Source organism: Euphorbia lathyris, chromosome 2, assembly GCF_963576675.1.
Source record: "Euphorbia lathyris chromosome 2, ddEupLath1.1, whole genome shotgun sequence".
Taxonomy (NCBI): domain Eukaryota; kingdom Viridiplantae; phylum Streptophyta; class Magnoliopsida; order Malpighiales; family Euphorbiaceae; genus Euphorbia; species Euphorbia lathyris.
In genome coordinates, this window is record NC_088911.1 from 44,655,097 (window position 1) to 44,672,540 (window position 17,444).

Consider the following 17,444-nt stretch of genomic DNA (forward strand, 5'->3'; position numbering starts at 1 on the left):
ATATCCTCCTTTTCAGTACTTTCCGGTTCTGTTTCTGTTGTTTTTTTACCCTCTATCTGAGTTCGACGCCAGACAGTGCTGATAGGCTTCTTGCTCGGCATGCTGTTCTTAGCTTGTGGAATATCATTTCTTCTACAGACATTAGATGAATGTCCTAGTGATGAGCAAGTGCCACAAATAGTCGGAAGGTTTTCATATTCTAAGAACACCCAAGTCTTATGACTATCAGTATCTATTCGAAGCCTATCCTGAATATCCGTTGATAGTTCAACATCTACCAGAACCCTAGCATAGTGTCCGAATTCGCCATTGACTGTGTTTTTATCAAATCGAATGGGAACCCCTACAGCTCTAGCAATGCTAGCAATAATTCTAGTGTCCCAGAATTCCCATGGTAAGTTGTAGAATCTTACCCAAACTTGCGCAGAGGTGGATTTGTGTGATTCTGGGTTGAAACCTGGACTCCAGGGCGAAAATCTGATAATTCCTGGCCTCAATGCAATTGCTCCTTGTCCCCATACATCCTGAATAGCCCTTTCATCCGGCATGACAATTTGGTAAAAACCCTTTCCCAGCGATATTAGCTTCCAGTCCATGCTGCGTTTCCACACTTTGTTTAGCTTCTGCTTGAGCTCTGCGTGTTTCCATGGTTTGTCCCCCTTGCTAAGAGTGATTCGACCAATAACTGAGTGTTGTACTGCCTTGATTCTTTCTTCATAAATCTGTTGGGGGATTTTGATAGCTTTGAAACCCCCCTCCTCGGTGACCAACGGCAGAGAGAGATTGGGAGAGATTTGCGGTTTCGAGGGAATGGCCGTGGCTGGGGATGAGTTTTTTACCACTTCTGCAAATGAAGCAGCATGAAATTTCTTTTCAGCGGTAGCTTTCGTGAAGGAAGAGTAAGCTTTTCTGTCGAAAAGATGTGCAATGGCAACTGATTCAGAGTCTCCAGCGATCGTCATCGAGGAAGAGGTCGGGGAGCTAGGTCATCGAGCCATCTTTATTTCTCAAAGGCATTAAGAGGATTGGTTCCTCCTTCGAGTCTATTATGTTCTCTCATATTTACAGGGAGCAGAACCGCGTCGCGGACCGTCTTGCGCTGGAAGGACACTCGAGTTTATTGGGCCTTTCTACCTTCTCCTCTCCCCCAGGCTTCATTTCGTCCTTGATTTTTGAGAATCTGGTGGGGGTCAGTTTTCCTAGGCTGATCCCAGGTTGAGCTGTTTGTTGTGTTTTTTCCTTTCCTCTTCTACCAAAAAAAAAAAACAAAGTTTAATTAATAATTTTTTTTGAAGAAGTTTAATTAGTATTAAATTTTAAATATATACAAATAAATTTTAAAAAGCTAATAAATTAAGATTGAAGTTGAGTTATAAAATACATATCATATTAGCATATTTACATGTTAGTTATTAATAAAAATAATCACTATTAATTTTAAAAGTATATTTTTTTAATTTTTATATTTATTTGTTATGATATTAAATAAATATTATTAGTATAACTTTTATGAATATAGTTAATATTATACTATGTTATAAGATTAAATACGAATAGAATTATAATTTTCATATGATTTTTGAATACCGGTTAAACCTCGATTGGACCCCGGTTAAACCTCAAACCCTTAACTCTTTATCTTTTTCGGTTCTTTGACCGGTCCGGTTTTGACAACCATACTAAAATCAATTGAGAGCAGATTGCATCAACAGAGAGATGTTTAGCATTTAATCTTTACTTTTTGCTAAGAAATAGTGTTTTTTTTTTTTTTTTGAGATGCCAAGAAATAGTGTTGAATGTTGAAACTAACGAGTTAGCAAAGTATTTGTCAAGTTATAATGCAACAAGATATTATTAAAGAAGAACTCAGTTTAATGTGTCGGAAGGATGGATTCCCCAAATTTCTTACTATCTCCCTGTGTAATAGACCTGTTCATAGACCCGCTAGCCCGTCCAACCCGTCCAAACTCGTCCATCATGGGTTGGGTTTGGACATATATATGCATCATTTGACCCGGTCCGGCCCGAACCCGTACAAGTCCGCACATAACATGGGGTGGGCTTGGGATTTATTTTAAAAACCCAAATTGGCCCAGCCCGGCCCGCTCCACCATTTTATATATATATATATATATATATATATATATATATTTGATTTTCTGTAAAGCATTATCAAACAATTGATAAAAATAAATCATCAATTACAATTGTGAAGTATATATATATATATATATATATATATATATATATATATATATATATATATATATATATGTTTAATACTTTACAACAACGTATATCACTGCTTGTTTGTTTTTAAGAAATTGTTTGTTAATTTTTTATAACAAAATTAAAAGTTACAAATATAAATATAAATTTACATTTTACCAGTACACATTATAATTTTATTTTTTAGAATTATAATTAATATTTGTTTTTAATTTTTTTAATATATATATTAGTTGGACGGGCCGGGCTGGGCTTGGGAATTCATTTTTTTTAACTCAACCCAGCCCGGCCCGAGCCCGATGTGAAAATAATACGGGCTGGACTGGGCTTGGACATATAAATATGTGGTAAACCCGACTAGGCCCAGTCCAAGTCCGACCCGGCCCAACCCATGAACAGGTCTACTGTGTAATAAGGATTCGCCAACCTTTACCCCTCATTTGGAAACTTTTACTTAAATATATTTGAAGAAAATTCCATGGTTTTTAAACCTGCACTATGAAAGAATTGAATTTTTTTTGAAGGGTTCAAGGGTTAGATTTGTTATTTCCGTTCAAATAAGTTTACTCTGCTATTATTTCGTGCTTTATTCCATGCCTAGACTAGATGTTGTCACTGTGAGATTTTTATGAGCCACAATCTAGTATTCTATTTTTAACAACGTGCTTTGCTTATTCAGATCCAACTCACTAACTTGAAGCTGCTAACCCTAATACTAACTTCTTTTATGTTTTATCGTGTCATGGTATCAATCGTTGTGTTTGGTCTCAAATAAAATTTTCAAGATTTGAGTATTATAATTATATTTAAGATTGTGTATATGGTAAAGTGTTTCCGATTCTTTATCTATTTGTCTATTTGTTGTAAGTTAATTCATTTTCTTCTATATTCAATTGATTTAGAGAGAGAAAAATTAAAAGAGAAGAGAGAGAAAGAAAATAAATAAGAAATTAAAGAGATGATGAAGACGGTATAATTGATTTTTATTTTTTATTTTGAGGTTTGTTTGTGATAATTAGATAATAAGGAGGTTAATTTTAAATAAATAAATATAAAGACAAAATTAACTCTTTTTCCTTTGACTTTTAACACCGTTAGTCAATTTGGTATTTGTTTGCTAACGGAATGAACCTCAATGTACCATTTTGCAAACTTTTAAACCACAAGGGTGCCGATCGAAAACAGGTGTAACCACAATGTTTATTTTTGTACTTTTTCCTAAATTTTAATTGGTATTTAAACTTTAAATATATAGAAATAGAATTTAAAAATCTTATAACTTTATAATTTAAGTTGAATTATAAATATATAACTTATTATTTTATTATATTTATATGATAAAATATTAATAAAATAATAACTATTTAGTTTAAAAAGTGATGGCTATTCTTTAACCTCTAAAGAACGGATAATGAACTTGGATCTATCAATTATATATATAACGAATATAGGCTAGCGCAGATCCATTGATTTCAGTAGAAGAAACAAACTGTGGCTCCGTATCACTAATCGAGATGAAGGAGGCTGCACTAAATGAGCAAGCATTATAGGTTCACGAACTAATAATGCACACTGAGACTTAAGAGGGATGGTAGTTTGTGAGATGGAGAGGAGAGAATTCATTGCGTTGCTTGATTGAAGAGTCTATGTTTTCAGTATACCTTTTGTTTAGATTCCTTTAGGTATCTATTTATAACTAGGCAAAACGCTAATCTCTAACCCATAAAGTTACGAACAGGCTTAATGGATCATATTTGGGCCAAGGCCCATTCAGTCTATTAATTCATACAACTCTCATTCACACGTAATGGAAATATACTCCATTACTCTGTGTCATTCATACTTGCAAATATTTCGTGCGACCGACATACTATCGAGAAATCAAATGATATATACTCATTGCAGATATAAACCCTGTCACATTACATGTGTAAATAAGAAAAGTGTATGCTTTATCCTAGACTTCATATCACATCCACTGTAACGATTATCATCGGAACATCTATCTATTTTCACAACTCTTAACAAATGCACAACTATCCGGATTCGCGAAACACAGAACCTCAAAACGAAGGCCTCCTGGACCGCCTAGGTGCTGAAAATTGAAAATTCATCTCGATTTTTTCCGATTAGTCTCTCTAGGCATTTTTGTAGTTCTCATGCGATTTTTAGCCACTTAGGTTGCCTCAATGCCGCCTAAGCAACGATCAACAAAAGTATTTTTTTTATCATGAATTTATTTTTGTCTTTATTATAATTTATTTTTGAGTTGTTTCAATGATATTGTTGTCGAAATGTTGATGTTTACTAATTTTTAAAGATATATTATAAATATAAGTGTTTTTCTATATTAAATAATTTTATGTTATTATTGTTAGATAGTATAATACATATTTCAATTGAATTTATATAAATTAATAAATAAAAAATAGAAAAATACAAATCTGATTAATCCCCGACTAATCCTCGAGGGTCCTGTCAGCTCGACTAGCGCCTATTTTTTACAACCTTGATCTTTATCCAACCTTATGCTAAATAATGATTATTTCTCAAAGCAACATTCACTAAGCATGTAATATTAATGGCCGATTAACACATAATTAATGCACAAGCTAAGAATACTATAAAGATAAATACCCAATTGAACATAAACCTTACCCAACTCTACCTTTGATGCATATTCCATATAGATGGACCTACTCACTCTTCATGATAATTAAACAATTAAGAACGAGCAGATCGCACAAGCTCATATGAGTAGAGTCATAAAGGGCTTAAAAGCTCCAATAAAGACGATAAAGGGCTTAAAAGCTCCAATAAAAACGATAATGGCGGAAAATAGAAAATATTATAAAAGGTAACTTAATCGTTCTGGATGGAGGTGGAGTAAAAACTAATGTGCCGTAAAGAATCTAAAATGGTTCTTTAAATTGCCAGCACCTTAAAATGAAAATACATTTGCTTTTAAGCAAAGGGAAAAATTGTACCAAAATATAACCAACATCATCGTGAATGTTTACTACTAAAATAGAATTTGTTAAATAGGTGGCAACCCTACAAGATGCCACCTCGCCTATTACACATTCATTATGCTCCCTTGTCTCCTTCTTTGTATAACTACCTTCGTATACCTTTCGTCCTCTCTAAAAGCATCTCCTTTTGTTCGACGTGCTTTTAATCGTCATTGGGCTTGTGCAAATAGAGTTAACACAATAAGCCCATTTATCTTGGCTCGATAGTTATGGATTATAAGATTGCACATCATATTTGAACATTATTTTTAACACATATTAACTCAGATTAAAATACCTCATACTTGAACAATGCTTACCCTCAAGTATTGAAGTTACTGTATCAAAATTATCCAAGGGGAAACATAATCATTAATTCACACAATGTTTTATATGCAATCTTTAAATAGTTAGAAATTTATGCCATGTTATTAAAATAAAGATTTTAATTTTTAGAAACTAGCAAGGATTATTAAAATGTCAAAGATTTCTTACTTCATTCCAGAGCTTTCGTATAAAATTGATTTATTGAAACAATCTCTCAAACAACCTACTCGCACATGTGTTCGTTCATTCACTCGAATGATTCAATTAGTGTTTTTGAGGTTAGTGTTTCATTACTCATCAACCATAACTAACCTGTCTATGTTATAAGCTTGCACAAGTGTCTAAAGTACACTGCTCATCCAAGTTTTCCAATTAATCAAAAAGGCCTTTCTTTATGGTTAAAACGAGGTTAGGTATAAGTATGGGATGGAGGATGTTTAGGGTTTATAAGCACTGCTGGAAGAATATTATTAATCTATTTAATAGACACTTTACACAATATAGCTATAGTAAAATTTGAAGGTGATGGGCATATGCTTTAGTGCATAATAACATTAATCAATAGACTTGGTTTCTCAGCACAGTGTATAGTCAGATAAGAGCAAAATTATTCTTGTGCTGAGGTAACACGACTTAAACTGGTGATTATTTTTTTCTAATTTTATATTGATATTTTTTTCTCTTTTCTTTAATAAACACTTTGGATTTGAAGACCCAATTAGGTATAACTGTGCTCGGATTCGAAGCACAGACTAGTTTACTTAATTAAAATAGAACTTTATACACAACAATGTTTATGGGGTGGTTTTTGGAAGTTCAAAGTGAACATTGGCTAAAGGTAGAACAATTTAATAACTATCTAGCTCGGCTGCAAAATGGCTCACTAAAGATAACTAAAAATTCTAATGGGTGGCTCATTTAAGCTCTGTGTTTACACCAAATGCCTTAATTATATTGATCATGAAACTTGCAAATAAAGTCTCAAGAAGGCACAGCCGCAAGTTCTAGACACACGGGGTTATCTCGGTCCTCCCAAAAACAATTTTCACAATCATTAGGCTCAAGACTCACTTATAGCGTTGTGTTTAGACTAACTAGGAGCTTGGGATAACAATCTCACAAAATAAGGAATCTAATCAATCAAAATACTCACCTTGCCAATTATTCATATTCATTAAGCATGTCTTATTTGTATCGCATGACCTAGAAGTTGACTATTCGTAAAGATTGTTTATTAACAAAGTGAAAGATTTAAGATTTGCACATCGTAAGATTCAACCAATTTAGTTCAACAAACTCATAGGCATGTAATTTCTAAAATAGCACCCAAGATTACACATCACAAACAACGTTCATCGTTTTAATCATGCTAAAAAATTAAAAAACAGGGTGTTGTTTTAGCTATTCATCCTATACTTAATTCATGCATTTCCCTCAATGGATTACTTAGAACATTAAAGTAAAACAAATAAGCAAAGAAACATTATAGCACAAGGCACTTACTGAACTCCAAGTATGGAGACAGTTGCATTAATCATCTCACTCGTAAGTAAGACTCGTGCGTCTCATATGATTCCAAATCAAGTTGAGTCGAGTACTCCATTTGCATGAGGTCTCAAAATATGTTTCTCATTTATGTGTCCTAGATGACATTATCATGCCAGAAATAGACCGTCCTAGTTTTCAACCTTGCATATAACCTATGCAATTGGAAACATATGATTACTTTCGTCACTTCTACAACACATAAAAACTTATCCTTTGCAAATTCCCTTTCAAAAAAACACCCATATCAACCAAGGATTAGTTTGCACCTAGCTTTCCACCCTTTCTTAAAAGCATCGAAGCAAGAAAAAAAATCTATAGAATGTGTGCATCTCCTAATTTTGCCAACATAGTTATTTAACCTAACATATTGTTTTGGGTAATCTTTAACTAGTTATCTTAGAATTCTTCTTTTTGCATTCGACATGTAGAGTGGGACATATGTAGTTTCAGTTTAGTGGTTACTAATCATTAGACACAATATATGAAACACTATAGGATGACCATTATACCTTTTAGAGAATGGGTGTGTGGACAATCATCTACTTAATCTAACTTAAAACATCTTAAACTTTAGTTTGATTGGTTTCTTTCATAATTCCTAAAATTCAATAACAATCTTAGATATATTTCTACAATGCTAACACAATTTACTATCTATAAAATGATAAGTAAATACAGAATTATGAACAAAATTTACAGCCCTTCAAACACAGTGGAGAATGATACATTTGGAACTAAATGGGGGAATTAACATGATGTTTCTATGTACAAACATGTCCTAATAGGTAAATTATAAGATCATAACATACATCTACTAAACCCCTAAAACAATAATAATTAGGGCTCCGGGAACATTGGGCTCGACTTTCATTGAGAGAAGATAAGATGCATGCTGGACCCATAATGTATATATGTGGATAACGAGTATTTTGTTGGTATAGTATAACTATATAAATACTTGAAGGGGTAGATAAAATTTATTGCTATTTTTTAAAATTCTATTATTTTTTCTTCAATTAAAAATATCTTGCCCAATTAATGAATTGCTTTACTTGAAAATATGTGGATAAGTGTGTTAAGCAAAAACTTATTTTTTATTGATTTACTTGGTTGTGAGTTTAAATTTCATGCAAATGTAAAAATATTAACGCGATAGAAAATAATTTACATAATATAAAATGCTGAAAGTAAATGAGTTAAGGGATAAGAAAAAATAGATTCAGATCTTTATTGAGAATCGATGACTTGTCCTATGTCCTCTCCTAAAATAACTTCTATTGAGATTTTTTTTTGCCCAATTTTTTTCTCAAACAAAAATCAAGCTAGTGTAGTTCGTACACCTTAAAAACTCTCGTGAATATTTTTTCAATACTCATTGCACTCATAGTTTGTAAGTACTTGTGAAACTTTCCACCCTGAATTTTTTACAAGATCAATTTGAAAAATCTTAAACAAGTAAATTTTTTTTTCATAAAAATAATCGACATATGATCCAATGTGGATGTCATGTGTCGTTTCGGTTAGAGATTTGAGTTGACTCAATATTGACGTGTCAGTCATAATATCATTTTTTTAATCACTAAAATCGCCGGAGTGACATAATTTAGATAAAACCTAAAGTTCATTGATTTTATTGAAACAAATTGAGTTACAATTTTGAGACAACCATGTAGATTCAGTGACTAATAATGTATTTAACCCCAACACAATGCCCCGAAATTGTTGCTTGAAAATGTATCTGTTGAAATAATACATGTACTTTACTTTATTTTCTTTAGTTTACATGTTAGATACAATGAAGAGTTTTTTTTATAAAATTCTATCTTATTTCTTTAGCTTTGCTTCAAAGCTATTCAAATATGAATTGTATTTGTTCTTTTGTAATCATGATATTTATAGATTAGCTGAAACGTGTTTGTTTACTTTATTTTTTATTCATATTTGTTTTTTCATTTTTATACGAAAATTTTAAATGTTTGATTGAGTAACTACTATTTATCTATATATAAAAGTTAATTTTTTCTAACAACGGTAAATCTCAGTTTTTCAACAACAGGTAAATCAAATAGCTTAAGTTAACTAAGATTTATGCATTACTTTTTGGGATAATTACTAATTTGACCCAATCAAGGACCCCAATTTACATATCTAACCCACCTTGCCTCAAAGTTACCAAATTAGACACTTTCACCCATTTTGGACAAAACTAACCTTACTTCTATTCGATGAATCAATCGTTCTTCTTCTTCTTCTTCTTCTTCTTCTTCTTCTTCCTCCTCCTCCTCATCCGCTTCATCTGCTTCATCTTCTTGTTCTTCTTCTTCTCCGTTTCAACTTCTTCTTCGGTTCATCTTCTTCAATTTCAGATACCAATCGTTTGAGATTTTTGACATATTATGTTCAATTTTCCGTACAAATGGTATATTTTTTGCTTATACGCTTACTTTTCTCGTTGGTTTTGCCTCTTTCATCATCTGTAATGGTATCGTTTCAATTTCCTCTATTTTCCATAATTTTTTTCCATTTTCCTCCATTGTTGTCGCATTTGTGATGAAATTGTCGCATTTCGTCACAAATGCGACAAGAACTGTCGCATTTCGTCGCAAATGCGACAAGAACTGTCGCATTTCGTCGCAAATGCGACAAGAGTTGTCGCATTGACAAATGAGACAGTTCTTGTCGCATTTCGTCGCAAATGCGACAAGAGTTGTCGCATTGACAAATGAGACAGTTCTTGTCGCATTTGCGACGAAATGCGAAAGTTCTTGTCGCATTTGTGACGAAATGCGATAATTTTGTCACAAATGCGACAATAATGGAGGAAAATGGAAAAAAATTATGGAAAATAGAGGAAATTGAATCGATACCATTAAAGATGAAGAAAGAGGCAAAACCAACGAGAAAAGCAAGCGTATAAGCAAAAAATATACCATTTGTACGGGAAATTGAACATAATATGTCAAAAATCTCAAAAATCGCTAACGATTAGTATAAGAAATTGAAGAAGATGAACCGAAGAAGAAGTTGAAACGGAGAAGAAGAACAAGAAGAAGAAGAAGAAGAATAAGCGGATGAAGAAGAAGAAGAAGAAGAAGATCGATCGATTCATCCAGAAGAAGAAGAAGAAGAAGAAGATCGATCGATTCATCCAATAGAACTAAGGTTAGTTTTGTCCAAAAAGGGTGAAAGTGTCTAATTTGGTAACTTTGAGGTAAGGTGGGTTAGATATGTAAATTGGGGTCCTTGATTGGGTCAGATTAGTAATTATCCCTTACTTTTTTTATTTAAGTAAACCAAATATTTATCTTAAGTTGCTAAATATATATGGGAAAATTATAAAACTGGGTCAAATGGGAGACCCATTTACATATTAAACCCATTTACTAATTCTACTACATATCTAGATTGATTTTGTGTGACTTTCCAAAAATACCCTCAATATTTACGCGGAGCTCGCCCCATCCCGTCTGACTTCGCATATTCACCCATATGCGAAGCCTGCGAAGTTAATGTTTTAATTTACTTAATGAATTTAGTTCGCATATGCGAAGCCTGCGAAGCTGAAGTTTGTTTTGCTTGATGAATTTAGTTCGCATATGCAAATGCTGGATATGATTTGAAGCTAATACGCGAAGTGGTATATAACAAAAATTGGCAAACAACAACAGATTCGAACATTAAAATCATAACATTATCAAAATTTACAACAAGATTGCTACAATAACAACATTCAAATCATAGCATTATCAAAATTCACAACAAGATTGCCACAATGAACTCTACTAACTAATTATTTCAAAGTGAAACTAACTAATCCGGTACCAATTTTGAAACGAATGAGTAATCTTGGTGTGCACCATGTGACACATCCATCCCAAAAGGTCTGGACGTGTCGCACGGTGCACACCAAGATTACGCATCCGCTTCAAAATTGGCACCGGATTAAGTTAGGTCCACTTTGAAGATTGGCACCATAGGATGGACGTGTCCCATGGTGCACCCCGAGATTGACACAACCTCTCCTAACGAATCATTTCAGGAGTGATGTGTCAATCTTGGGGAAGTTCATCCCTATACAGGAAGGAAAATCATCTCCCCTGCAGCCGAGTACGCCGCCTTCCAGAAAGGGATGTTACGTATTCAACCATCTACAGAAAAAATTAACCGTGTTAGTTAGGAAAAAAGACGATTTTGGCTTCGCGAAATGAAAATTAGCGAAGCATGCGAATGTAAATGTGCAGGGGAAGAGGTGATTTTACTTCGCATATCAATTTTTTCGCGAAGTCTGCGAGGTCTGAAATGTGACTATCTACGTCGCATCTCGCTCCTTTCGCGAAGTCTGCGAGGTCTGAAACGTGAGGATCTATTCGCAGACTTCGCGAACTAATCGATTCGCGAGGTAGATCCATACGTTTCAGACTCTTTCTCTTCGCAGAACTTCGCGAAATCATCAATTCACGAAGTAGATCATCTTTCCAGGCTCGTTCTCTTCGCAAAGCTTAGCGAAACCATCGATTGCGAAGTGAATTCATGAAAAAACGCAGAAAAAACAAACAGATACTTACATTTTTCGCCCCTTTCACCCCTAAAAGCGACAATAACAATATGATAACATGGGAAGAACGAAGGAAATAACGTAGAAAAACCATTTCTTTGATGGTAACAAGAAGAAAGAAACCAAGGAACGAACAGGAAGATGAAAAACCATTTACTCGTTTTCTAGGGTTGGGAAGTTGCAGAATCAAGAGATGAAGAGATGAAAAAGAGAAATTCATTATGATTTTGACTAAATGGTGCAGATTTCGTGCAATTTAAAGGAAGAAAGGAAGATCAAAAGTCTTGAAATCATTAATGCTGGAGCAACTTTTCGCATAACCAATGAGATAGATGGAGCGGCAATTCGCAAGTGGTGGAAGTGGGAAGGTCAGGGGTATTTTTGGAAAGTCACACAAAATCAGTCTAGATATGTAGTAGAATTAGTAAATGGGTTTAATATGTAAAATGGGCCTCCCATTTGACCCAGTTTTATAATTTTCCCAATATATATTTCATTTCTCCATTTAAACTATGCTTCTCTTATTTAGCATTTCATTTTCTTCCATACATAAGATGATCTGTTCCAAAATGGGACTTGCTTAGTTGGTTTGAACACTTTAAAAAAACATCAATGATTTTTCATCATTTCAAATCTTAGAAGCTTCGCATGGATTTCTTTTTTGATTTGCATGCTATATACATAGATATCAAATCTTAGTAATTGAACCTTTTATCTTTATATGATTTCTTTTTAGATAAGATAATACATTTACTTTAAATAAAAGATATAACATCCTTTTCAATTTATCAATCTACCTTAATTACATTATTATATATTATTGGGGGCTAATTTAATTTTTATATTTTTAGCATAGGTTATAATTTTACTCTATAGTTTTTTTATTTAATTAAATTCATTTTGCAACAAAATAAAAATATAATAAAAAATAGAAAATAATATCAAAAGATGATTATAAAAAAGAAAAGAAAAAGAAATAATAAAAATCAGGGGCAAATTTGCACCATTTTTTCAGTAACCCGTCCAACAAATTCGATGATGAAAACAGACCCCGAAACAGCAAGATATCAGACAGCTATTATTTTTTCAGAAAGCTCGGGATGATAGCTTTCTGGAATGTTAAAAAGGGAGCAAAACGGAGCTAAAACGAAGCCGGTAGAACTTTTCAAAAGAGAAGCAGTGCTGAAAAACGGGTTTGAATATGTCTACCTATTTGAGGAATGTATTTCACGGCATTACCTCCATTTTTCCAACTCCCAACTCAGTCATTTTCTTTCTTTAACTTATGGGAAGTAATGGGGTCATGTATGAGAAATTTAAGGGCCACTAACATGAGATTTGTTGTTCAAAATCCTATAAATAGAGCTCGACTCTTTCATTCCAAACTCCACTCAAAATCAATCAAATGCATAACAACTCAATTTGTCTCTCAAATCTCTTGTCAAAATCGGCCATTTTATCAATCCTTAGGTTCGTAGAAATCGTTCTTTAGCATCTAATTAGTTTAAACAAACTCTCAATTTCCAGAATTCGTTCTTCAATCTCTAGTTCCTCAGAAAAGCTTCCAATTTTCAGAAACTTCAAATCTGAAATTCTTTTAGTTTAATCAATCAATTCTCAAATCGTTTTTTGCAATCTCTTAGTTAAGTCAGTAAGATCATTACCCAATTCTCGATTTAAGCTCTCGTAGTCTAGAACAAATTTCACCATTGTCATATTTTTCAAAGCTTCAAACATTTTTCGTGAAATCGAGATCACCGAAACCCCGTTTTCGAGTCATTCTCAGTTTACACACCTATTCTAAATCATGTTTAGAAACTTTTTATTGATCTCAATCAATTAAAAAGACCCAGAAACAAGCTTTTTAGTTTTTCATTATTGAAAAATTCATCAAACAACTTTTCTGGTGAACGGTTTTCCAAATTTTATTTCGAGTTTGTTAGCTGGTCATTTTATCCCAAATTAATTTTAATCTCTTTATCGACATCAATTCTCAAATTCTCAATTTTTATTTCGTAAAAAACGATCCTTTATAGCCTTCTTAATCGTCCTTAAAACACCCTCCATGAAACAGAATTAAGTTTTTGGTTTTTCAACCATCAAACAATTATTCTGTCACCCCATTTTCAATGATTTATTCCGACTCATTTACTCGACCTTTTCCCGAAATTCCAGTTCTAAATCCTTCCCTTGCACACTAACTTTAAATACTAGCATTCTTTTTCTATAATCCGACCTCTACGGCTCCCGAAATTGAGCCAGAAAGTCCCAAGAAATCACTATTTTTGTTTCACAAAGTGCTGTTGATTTATTAGCTTGGTGGTAAATTTCCGCTTAAGTCCCTGAACTCTCCGAACTGCTTCAAAATTACCCGGACAACGCAACAGCCCCCGAACCGATTTTCCAGAGTTCCAATCCTCAATTTCACGCATCCCAACGACATCAAAGAGATTGGTTTAATTTTATTTCATCCCGTACATATTTGTTTTTATGGTTTATTTACATTTCTAGCTTTAAAGTTATTATTTCCTTTTAAGTTGTAATTTGCATGCTTTATTATTATTTGTAATACAAAAAACATTGAAAAATATTTACAAAATCAATAAAAATATAAAAGAAAATTAAAAATTTTATATCTTTGTGTTGTTTTATTGCCTTTATTTTTTGTACTTATCTTAAAAAATTGTTTTTCCGACCGACCTGCCAAGTAACGTCGGGGCCCAAGACCATTGTTTTTATTTTCAGTCCTTGTAACGGTCGTCAATCGCTTTTCGTTTAGAATTCAAGTAATTTAGGCGCATTTTATTTATTTACTTTATTCAATTACGAATTTACCCTTTGAGAACTAGCTTCTCTGGTACGCCCACGTTATTTTTACCATTTTTAATCTCCGCACTCGCGTATCAAGGTTGAAAATTGGGATATTTCGAAAATATCGCCAATATATATATATATATATATATATATATATATATATATATATATATATTTCTTTTTTTTATTTTAATTATGTACTCATAAAACCGATTTTAAATTATCAAAATAATTTTCATCATGTTGGACTCAGCTCGTAGTTAATATAACACGTAAATAAAAGAATGTCATATATCATTCTATTAAATTAAAAAATATAAATACAGCACGAAAATTGAGAGGAATAAAACCTCTCATCCATACAGGTTACAACCAGTACAAGATCCACAAAGGAAATAAAAAAGACTACAAAGAGCAATAAAAACAAAACACAACAAACATAAAAATCATATCCTTCTCGTAAGTCGAATCCCGTTGAAAACAGTTGTAGTCCATTCTTCATCATTTATGCCTTCAAACATCTGAATTTGAATCTTTTATTTTTTGCAACCACGCAAATCTATAGAGCTATGGACAAGATGAATATTTTCTGCTCTTGCTACAAAAAAAAAATGGAAGAAGAATAGCTAATAGGTGTAGATCTGACGGAAAACAAAGTTTGATAAAGTTTATAGCCTTCAAATCAACAAAAAAAAAAAATTTAAAGATAAAAACTAAATTTGAAATACAACAGGGGTGAGGGAAAAAGAAGACAAGTTTCCTTCTCAAAGTAAACCTAATTAGAAGACTAACTTCATTCTTCCCTCTCAAAATAAACCTGGTTAGAAAACTAGAGTAGAAAAAATAATGAAAAAGATGAAAAAAGAGTAGCAACGTGCGGCAGGAGCAGCAACAAAAAGCTGAGAAAAAAGCTCAGATGAAAAAAGTCGACTCTCCATATGGTCGATTATTAGTGGCTGTTGGAACATCTACAAATTACAAATTAGAAAATTTATCAACTTGACAATAAATCAAATCTAAGTATTAATAAATACACTAAAACAAATAAATGCAATAAAAAAATAAATTATCAAATCATAACAAAAAAAATAAATAAATAAAAGAATGAAATAAACATAAACCTTTTACAAATTGATTGTATATATATTAATTAAACTAATAGATAAATCTTTTAAAAAAAACTAATAGATAAATACATATAATATGTAATATAACAAAATAAGTATTTTTAGAAGGGTAGAAAATCAGATCAGGTGAATTACGGATTCAGGTTTTATCTAATTGAGTTATTAGATAATTAAAAATCTTTTTTTTGTTACAATGGAGGGACTAACCCCAAGAAAACACCAAAAACAGACCAACCCTTAAAGACAGATCATTCTAGGAAGCCTAGACCCACAAAAATCAGAAAAAAGAATGTCCTGGATGCCTGCAGGAGGCGCATCACACTCGTGAACACCTAAACTCAAACTCCTTGCGTAGTTTCCCATCCAATCAGCTGCCATGTTCCCTTCCCGTAGGATATGAACGAGCCGCACCTCCCAATCTCTGTCATATAGATCACGACACGCTATAATAAGCCAAGAAAAACAATGCCATTAAGCCACCCCATGACTAACAAGCTGAATTACTACCAAAGAGTCCATTTAGAATACTACCTTGCAGTAATGCCTAGCCCATGTGTACTTGAGGCCAAAATACAAACCTCATAGTTCTGTTAGTACTGCAGTGCAAAAACCAAGATTCACCGCCACACCTCCTAACCACTGACCGTGCTCATCACGTAGGATCCCTCCAGTCGAAGCGAGCCCCGGGTTCCCCTTGCTTGCATCATCACTATTAAATTTAACTCATCCTGCATCAGGGGGAACCCACCTAACCAACACCTCTCTAATAGGCCGATCACAGTACCTCTGTTCTATACGAAACACTTTGGTAATTTCTCTCGCCTTGGCCAAAATAAAATCCAGCCTATTGGGGATTATCGGAATGCTAGGCTTAAAGATCAATGAATAGCGCCAACACCAAATCTACCAAACTGTGGCAGCAAAAAGGACCGACCACTCAGTCCCGAGCCAAGTCCCCCCTCCTACTCAAACCATCACGAATCTAATCCACAAACTCCAAGCTATTAAAAACCAACCAATCTGTTGTTGGAATTAAATTTCGCCAAATATCAGTAGCTTTATTGCAGTCACGAAGAATATGGATAGCAGATTCCGGGTAGCCACAAACCATACAAGAGGCATTGTCGTTCAAGTGACGCACCACCCTTTTAACATTAGACAAAATACCATCATGGAATAACAACCAGATAAAATACTGAATACGTTCAGGAATATGTAAGCTCCAACCCGCCTTCCAAACTGTAGGAGGAAGAGTGCTAGTCGCCTCAACATGGGTAAGAGCATATGCAGTAGCAACACTAAAATTTCCTAAATTCGTCAGCCGCCAACGCCAAGAATCAGTATCATGTGCGAGTGGGAACATAGACGCAAGCTGGAGGATAGCCGAGTGCGGGAGAATACCACTCAATTCGTCACATTTCTATCCACCATTCAACAACCAGTATGAGCCCACCGTTCGAAGCCTGGCCGCAATCGGAATACTACCCACACTCAACTCCGCCAGCGGCGTCACCCCGACCCAACAATCCGATAAAAAAAGAGTAGACTCACCATCGCAAACGTGGCATTCCAAACCCTTGACTAATAAATCTTTACTTTTAATGATACACTTCCAGACGTGACTCTGATTATTCTTAGGACAAATCCGAGCAAGTTCTGAAGTCCTTACCATATATTTCTGATGCAGAACACGCCCCCAAAGAGTTGAATCCTCCAACAAAATCCCCCAACCCAACTTTGCAGCCATTGATATATTAAAATCCCGAGTTCTCCTAATTCCCAAAACACCAATAAGGCGTGGCCTGCAAACCAAATCCTACCTAACAAGGGATA

The 17,444-nt window shown here is 33.7% G+C and overlaps 1 long non-coding RNA gene across 1 annotated transcript; it reads right to left on the reverse strand.

Annotated features, from left to right (window-relative positions):
* Window positions 1-10,815: 10,815 nt before the first annotated feature.
* Window positions 10,816-12,163, reverse strand: LOC136220835 (uncharacterized). The gene is made up of 2 exons (XR_010684743.1): window positions 11,681-12,163; window positions 10,816-11,263 (listed from the first exon to the last, which is right to left on the reverse strand). It is a non-coding gene; the product is annotated as an uncharacterized lncRNA (long non-coding RNA).
* Between the last annotated feature and the right edge of the window lie 5,281 nt (window positions 12,164-17,444).